The sequence below is a fragment of the Manis javanica genome, chromosome 1 (genome assembly GCF_040802235.1).
Source record: "Manis javanica isolate MJ-LG chromosome 1, MJ_LKY, whole genome shotgun sequence".
Lineage (NCBI taxonomy): Eukaryota > Metazoa > Chordata > Mammalia > Pholidota > Manidae > Manis > Manis javanica.
Window position 1 is genome coordinate 110,097,828 of NC_133156.1, and position 7,248 is coordinate 110,105,075.

The window sequence follows — 7,248 nt, forward strand, 5'->3', positions numbered from 1 at the left end:
TCCACACTGTGGCTGGCACGGGGCACAGTTCCAAAGCTGGCTAGCATTCATAGCCCACTTGTTTTTATCACCCAGCTCTTAAAGTTTCATGATAACTTGGGTCCTATGAATGCTTTCTTTCCAGCAAGAATGTAGATTTTATTTGAACTAATACATCTACATTTTATTATATCATTTACCTCTTTTATGTTGAATGTCTGTTTTAAGCTTCTACGCAAATTCTACTCATGTCTACCCCAACCCAGGCCTTCATGATTTCCTACCTAAAGTAGGGCTGAAGCCTACTAAGTTAACCTTTCTACCTTCCACTTCCTTCTTCACAAATCTTTCCTATCTATTCTTTATTCCATATAAGATTAATCTTTTTCTAGCAGAACTTACATCACTCCACTTTCCTGGTCAATATTATTTAGTGGTTTTCCAGGGAAAATCAATATCAGCATGATTTCCAAGCTTAGAAATTGAGTTTTTTTGTAATATGGCCTCAGCCTGACATTATTAAAGGTTTCCTATTATGTTCCATTATCACATTACATTTAGCCTTTGGGCTGTGCATTCCTAGTCTGTAGACTTTGTTCGGTTAGTAGACTTCTTTTCTTAAATTATTAATTAGTTGTTCACATTTAGACATTGAGGCATTTCAGTGTGGATTTCCAACTTCTTCAAAAAACATTGAAAGATATGGCAACATTGGGCCCATATGCCCATAAGGTCACAATCAGGTGGACAAGAGAAGTGGCTACCACCTTTAGACTACCATGAGAAGCCTAGCGTACCCCAGCCCCCTACCCACTCACATCAGTTCTTTATATAACCTACTAGGTTCCTAAAGGTACTTGAGGCACCAGCTCTCAACATGCCGATTCCTGTTCAGCTGCTTAATTCCTTGCTCTCCAAGTTAAGATCTAATTTTTTGAGCAAATGCTCTCAGTGCGTAGCTCATAACCCCTTGTCAGTCACTGTTCTCTTACATGTCAGTGACTTTCTAAATGGTATCATCTGTGACTCTGCTGGGGGACTTCCAGAACTGTAGATCAGGAGCATGGTTGGTCTACACAGAGGCAGACCATAAAAACAGAGATTTGATGTCCTTAAGAGCAGCCCATAAGCAATTACAATGAAACTAAATGGGAAATATTCCAATACTCTACGTAGCCTCCTAGAGGTCTCCAAGGGGAATTGAGTGTCAGCTGCCTGCAGAGGTAATCTGTTCATATGACATACCCTGCATCGGCTTCTTTCCTTTCATTCTTTCACTTCGCTACTCCTCTACTGAGCTTCTTGGGGTGACCTCCCAAGTTAGCTATTGTATTCAAATCCTTGTCTCAGGATCTGCTTCTGGGGAAACCCACTGAGGGCATTTTTCTTCTGCTAAACCACTGTCATCTTTGCTAGAATGATTCCTTGCTAGAATCCCCCTCTGCTTTCCTGTATCCCACAAACTCTATTCCAGTTTCACAGTCCCCCCATCCTCTTAGTTGGACTCAAATATTTTCTGAGTCATGAAAATTTTCCTGACTCATCTCATGCCTGGATTTACTTTAGTGTTTCCTTCTCTAAATCCCACAAAGCACTCAGCTTAGTATCTTTCTTACGGCTCTTTATATTTTGCAAGTTTTGATCTATATAGTCATAACTTGCATCAATATTCTATTTATCCACTTTGTCAGTCATTCATTACATACCATTTCAGACCTTTTACTATCTCTTTGCTTCCCTTTACTGTCTCTTTTCTAGCATCTAGTGAGTAGTGAGCTTTGAGAGGGCTAGGAATGACTTTCCTACCAGTACCAGCTGCCTGGGCCTTTCCTCATAACCACTCCAGTTTGACTCCCATCTTCTGCTGGGGCCCTTCCCTTCATGGAATGCTGATGAACCTTGCTTAGGAATGAGGCAAATACCACATAGAAATGAGGAAAGCAAAACTTAGGCAAAAGAAATATGAGAGCCAGTGGATCAACTAACTACTTTTCCTCCCCTTGAGGAACTGTTCTGTGGTGTTATAAGGCTTCTCAGAAGGTGCTTTGGTGAGATTGCTTATCAGTTGCATTTAACAACAGCTAATTCATTGGCTCTTCTTTATTCCCTGAGAGTTCCTCTTGTTCCTTATTGCAACTCTCCTGAATTATTCTCCTTAATATTGTAGTAACACATAAGACTTTGACTCCAGACTGATTTCTGAACCCCTAGGCTGAGACATCTACTGTCTTATTGACAAATACATACAGCTCTTTGAGTGAAGAAAAAAATGACTGGACCTCAGTAAGAAAAGTAAGCCTTGTGGCATTTTAACATAGCTATTCTTTCCCTTCCTCCCAGCTCAGTGGTAGCCTTGGAAAAATCACAGCCTATATACCTGGTACTAGAAAGAACAGAATGGAGCTTGAGCTCTTTCAAAGCCACATTCCCAAAGAACTGTTACTGTTTGATTTGTCTCATGGTTCCCTGGAAGGTCCAAATCAAAAGACTTTCTTTACTGGAACTGACTTGAGCTCATCCAAGGCTAAAACCCTTCCCCTGGGGTCATTTGTTGAAAAATTTACAGGCAGGTATAGGTATCTCACAGCTACCAGAGGTGATGGATAACAAATGTGGCAAATGCCAGATTAAACAAAAGGTTAAAAGGAAACACTGAAAATAAATGATCCATAAGACCTTCAAAAACCTCTAACATATTCCTGAAAATCTAGTCTACCATGTACATATACAGGGCTGTGTGCATGCTTGTAAATGACCAAAGAAGGCTCTACCCTCTCATCTCTGGTTGACTTTGAAGCTCTGTGTAAGTAAGAGGTGAAGGCTAAGGAAGAGCTGTAAACTGCCTGATTGAGTGGTGCAGGCATGCCTCAACAAGCATACAGAGCCACTTGTGAAGCCTGGAAGATTTCTTAGTTCCAGGCATTTAAGCAAATCTCCATCCATTCACTAAGTGATTATAAAACTAACTGAGTAGAGACTTCAGTGGTGATTGATGACAAAGAATACACAGTTTATAGAATTAGTTCAGAAAAGTCAGTGAACAAACAATAACTATAATAAGCAACAACAAACCATGGGGAAGGGGGAGAATCTGATTTCCAGAGTTGCCACATTATATTATTTGAAATGCCTAAGTATCAATGAAGTTTATGACACATGCAGAGAAACAAGAAAGTATGACCCATGCACAGGAAAAAAGCAATCAATTGAAACTCTCCTTCTAAGAAAGGGAGAGTAACATTTTAGCTCCTGTCATTTACAATTTTTTTGAAGTAAACCAATTCTCTGAGGAAGAAAAGGGGGAAGTCCTTACCCTAGAATGCAAGCAAGCATTTGGTTCCTAGGGAGGTAAGTTTTATTACCCTATGCATGGGAGCCAATGGCTTCAGATCTAACACCCGTTAACTTTCAAGGTTTGTCCTTTAACCCTTTTAGTTTCAGTTGCTTGGAAAGCCCTAATTGTGCAGAAGAAGGAAAATATTCTCTCTATCATCTCACAGTCATCAGGCTGACCCGCCAGGGTGATGGTCACTGTAAGAATGCCTTAGGAGACACAATAATTGGATAATCTTACCCATTGGTTTGCCCCAGACAGTTCCAATTTATACCTGTTGTAGCTCAATTAATGTTTGTTATTGATTTTTAGTACTTTCTTTCACTTTCAAAAGTGTCTCAGTGTGTTGATTAGTTATGTCCTCACCTGACAGAGAATACTAATGCTGCCTGTTTATACTTATAAGGAGAAGGAAGGAAGGGGATGAGACTGGGCCCTGACTAATTTGTCAGCTAGGGTGATTCAAGTTTTCTTAGAGCCTGAAGTTTTATGTTATACAGCTAATATTTCAAACTTGATCCCACACTTCTATAGCAATTAATAAAATGAGCTGCTTGTGAGATAACCATGCCATTTTGAATTGAGTAGCTCACATGGTGGGGGAAGTCTAATCATCAGAAAATTATGGAGGGTAGACAAGCTTCAGCCAAAGAGAATAACAAAGGAAATAGTATGAAATAGTAAATAAATGAGCCAGGACTGAATGACTGGTAAAAAGAGAAAATAGCCTTTGGTCCATTTCAGAGATGTGAACCAGGAAAAATAAGGATAAAAAACTCCCAGACGAGCTTGGCTTTCAGGGAAGTCCAAAAGTCAGTGAGTATTGACTGTAAGCTGTATTTTTCCTCAGGAAATACTGGTACTAGTGATACATCTGAGGGATGTTAAATTCTTTGTTTTATTTGAGCTAAGTTCCTGTGTTGTTGAATCCAAGGAGGCAAACCTTCCACTATTCAGCAGTGAAATGATGAGATGCTGATGAGCTTATCACAAGGCTTGCTTATCCGCGGATTTCCTCCTCAGATCCATGGGAAGCTTATAGGTGGCGTCATTTCTGTCAGGCTTGCAATAATCTTTGTTTGTCTCTTGGTAAATGTCAAGCAATTTTATGCAGACGTCTGGTAAATGTAATCAATTGTAGAATCGCTGTGGTAATCAGTACCTCAGGATCTGGCCTCAGAGTGTATCGGGCACAGTTTGTTAAAATGAAATAAGAGTTGCAAAATCATTTCTGCTCCTTTGTTTCCAGAGAGCCAGAATCATCTATCCAGGCCTTTAATTTAAAAGTGCTTGCCCTACCACCTGCCTCCACTAGCAATGCAGGGCTAGAGGATGGTGGCCTGAATCTGGGAGCGAGGGAAGAGCTGGAGAAGAGCTGCAAGGAAAAGAAATGCCCAGCTGTTAATTCCTCTCCGTTTGACATTAGACATTTCTTTAGATATTATTAGTATGAGAATAGGATAATGGAAAACTCTGAGTCTTACTTTTAGATTCTCTGCACCTCCTTTGTCTTGTATTCAACCATCCATGTAAATTACATCTAGAAATATGAGGTGATATGCTGCAACAGAAAGCCATCCAGTTTTTTTCAATTATCAAAAACATAGAAAAATGGGTCAAAGACCTGCCATTTGGAGGTCATCTGCTTGTTCCAGATTACTGGTGTTGGACTGTTGTAAGAGCCAAAAATAAACTCATTTGGATTGTTTGTTACAAAAACTGGCCTCCCTGACCAATACACTCTGCCAGATCTTCGTTCTTCATTCTTTTTCTGTGTGGTCAGTAAAAATGGTTGCCACTAGCTCCAAGTTGATCTGGTTCCCAGAGAAAGAGAGCTTCCTTCTCTCTCTGTCCACATATCAGAAAAGCTCTAATTATCACTGACCAATGGCTCTGTGCCTGGACCAATTATGGTGTCTAAGGTGATGAAATATTGTGACTTAATGTTTATGAACATGAACTCTGAAGCCAGACTGGCTGAATTAGAATCTATGCTCTATCACTTTCTACCTGGAATACATTGAAGTGGTTACTTAATCTCCCCACACCTCAGTTTGCCCATATGTAAATGGGAATTATAATGGTACATGCTGGCATTATTGTGAGGAGCAAATGAGTTAATATGTAAAGAGATCAGAACAGTGACCGGTGCATAGGAGAACAAACACTGGACGTTGGTTCAGCTGGGTCATCTCCTACTGTGGCTAAGAGGGCAGAAATGCTGGGAGTTGTTTTAATGGGAAGAAATACCAGGAGCTGAAGTGTTTTTGCAGCTTATAACATAATTTTTACATCAATTTTCTCATTTCTTTTGCCTCAGTCCTACAAGGAGATCATAAGGGATACGGGGCCTAACTAGCCTTAGACCTAGTAAACAGCAGGACTGAATGTTGAACTCAGGCCCTGGGAGCTCTCCAAGACCCTGACTGGTACAGATATCAGTGAAGAGGTGGTAATTGCCAGCACAGGCTGGCTGGCTGAGCAGCTAGATAATGCCTCTAGATAATATGGCCCTTTACAAACTGTGATTCGAAGTAATCCTCAGGAAATGGTTTACTGGGTGCTGTGAAGCACTGTTCTTTGTACTTCAGGGGCTTGACATCTAGAGGCACGAGGACTGAATTATACTTTCATCTGTTTAGGCGCTCATTGGCTCCATGTTTGGGGTGGCCATGGTGCTTGATGTCTGGGGATATTACCTGGAGTTTGGGAATCTATGTAAAGCACAAACAGGTTGGAAATACAAAATGATCTGGACATAAAACATAATCCCTAATCACATATGACTTTGGCATCTCCTTCCACGAAGCCTTCTTGCACCTTCTGGCTCAGCCTGGTGGCCAACTGAAGGCAGCTGGGTCAGCAACTCCAGCAAATGCCTTGTGGAGCAGAACTGCCTAGCCAGGTCTGAACTCAATATCTGACCCACAAAATGGTGAGAAAGAATAAATCAGTGTTGTGTTAGCCAGTAGGTGTTGGGGTGGTTTGTTATAAAGCAATAGGACTTCCTGAACCACGGAATATCCCCCAGAAGCCCCTGAAGGGAAGTCAACTTGTCTATATTTTTGCATTAGTCCCAGAATGATGATGACCGTTTGGTGGAAAGTTAACCAAAGCAGGTAAAAGTTGCAGAAGCGTGGTAGCACTTTCAAAGACAGAGCCCTTATGATTATAGTCTTTTTCCCATTTTTTTCTTCTGAAATAGCACTGTCTGATCATTGGATAATGGCTTTTGTTGCCTCCATTCAAGTGCATCCCAAATCTTTCTTCAGTCACCTTTAAGAAGTACTTACTGACCCCTTCTTTGTACCAGGTTCTCTGCTAGGAAACTGGAGGCACAGTACTGGCCATGAGAGACAGGATCTCTGCCCTAAGGAAACATAGACTCCTGTGGGGGAGCCGGAGGAGAAATTACAAATGCGAGGGGTGTCACTGAAGGGGAAGTACAGGGAGCAAAAGTGGGAAGGTTTCTGGGAGGAAACAAATTTGGGTTGGGACTGGATGAGGAGTAGAACTTAGCCAGGTGAAAGGGCAAAGAGAGGGGAGCGGGCAGGGCAGAGCCAGGCAGAGCAGGGGGAGGAGCAGCAGAGAGCTCCACTAGGGTGGGAGGGGGCGGGCCGCCGTCCAGCGCGGAGGGCTCGCAGTCCCGCAGTCTACCACAGGCTTGCTGCGCTGGGCAGCGTTTCCAAGTTCTCTTTGTTTTCACTCTCCCTCCAGAATCACAACGATTGTGTGGTTGTTTCCTTTCTTTATAATCCAAAGTCTTTCCCTTCCAGAGGTAGGTTCTGCTCTGATTCTCTGGGCTTCTCACATCACTTGATTTGCTTGTTCAGTCAGGGTCCCATGGACTCTGTTTACAGCTATTACCAGCTTTTTCTTTGGTCCTGGGTATTTAAACTCATGTTGTTTCCTTGAGCACAGTCCCCTTTTTGAAT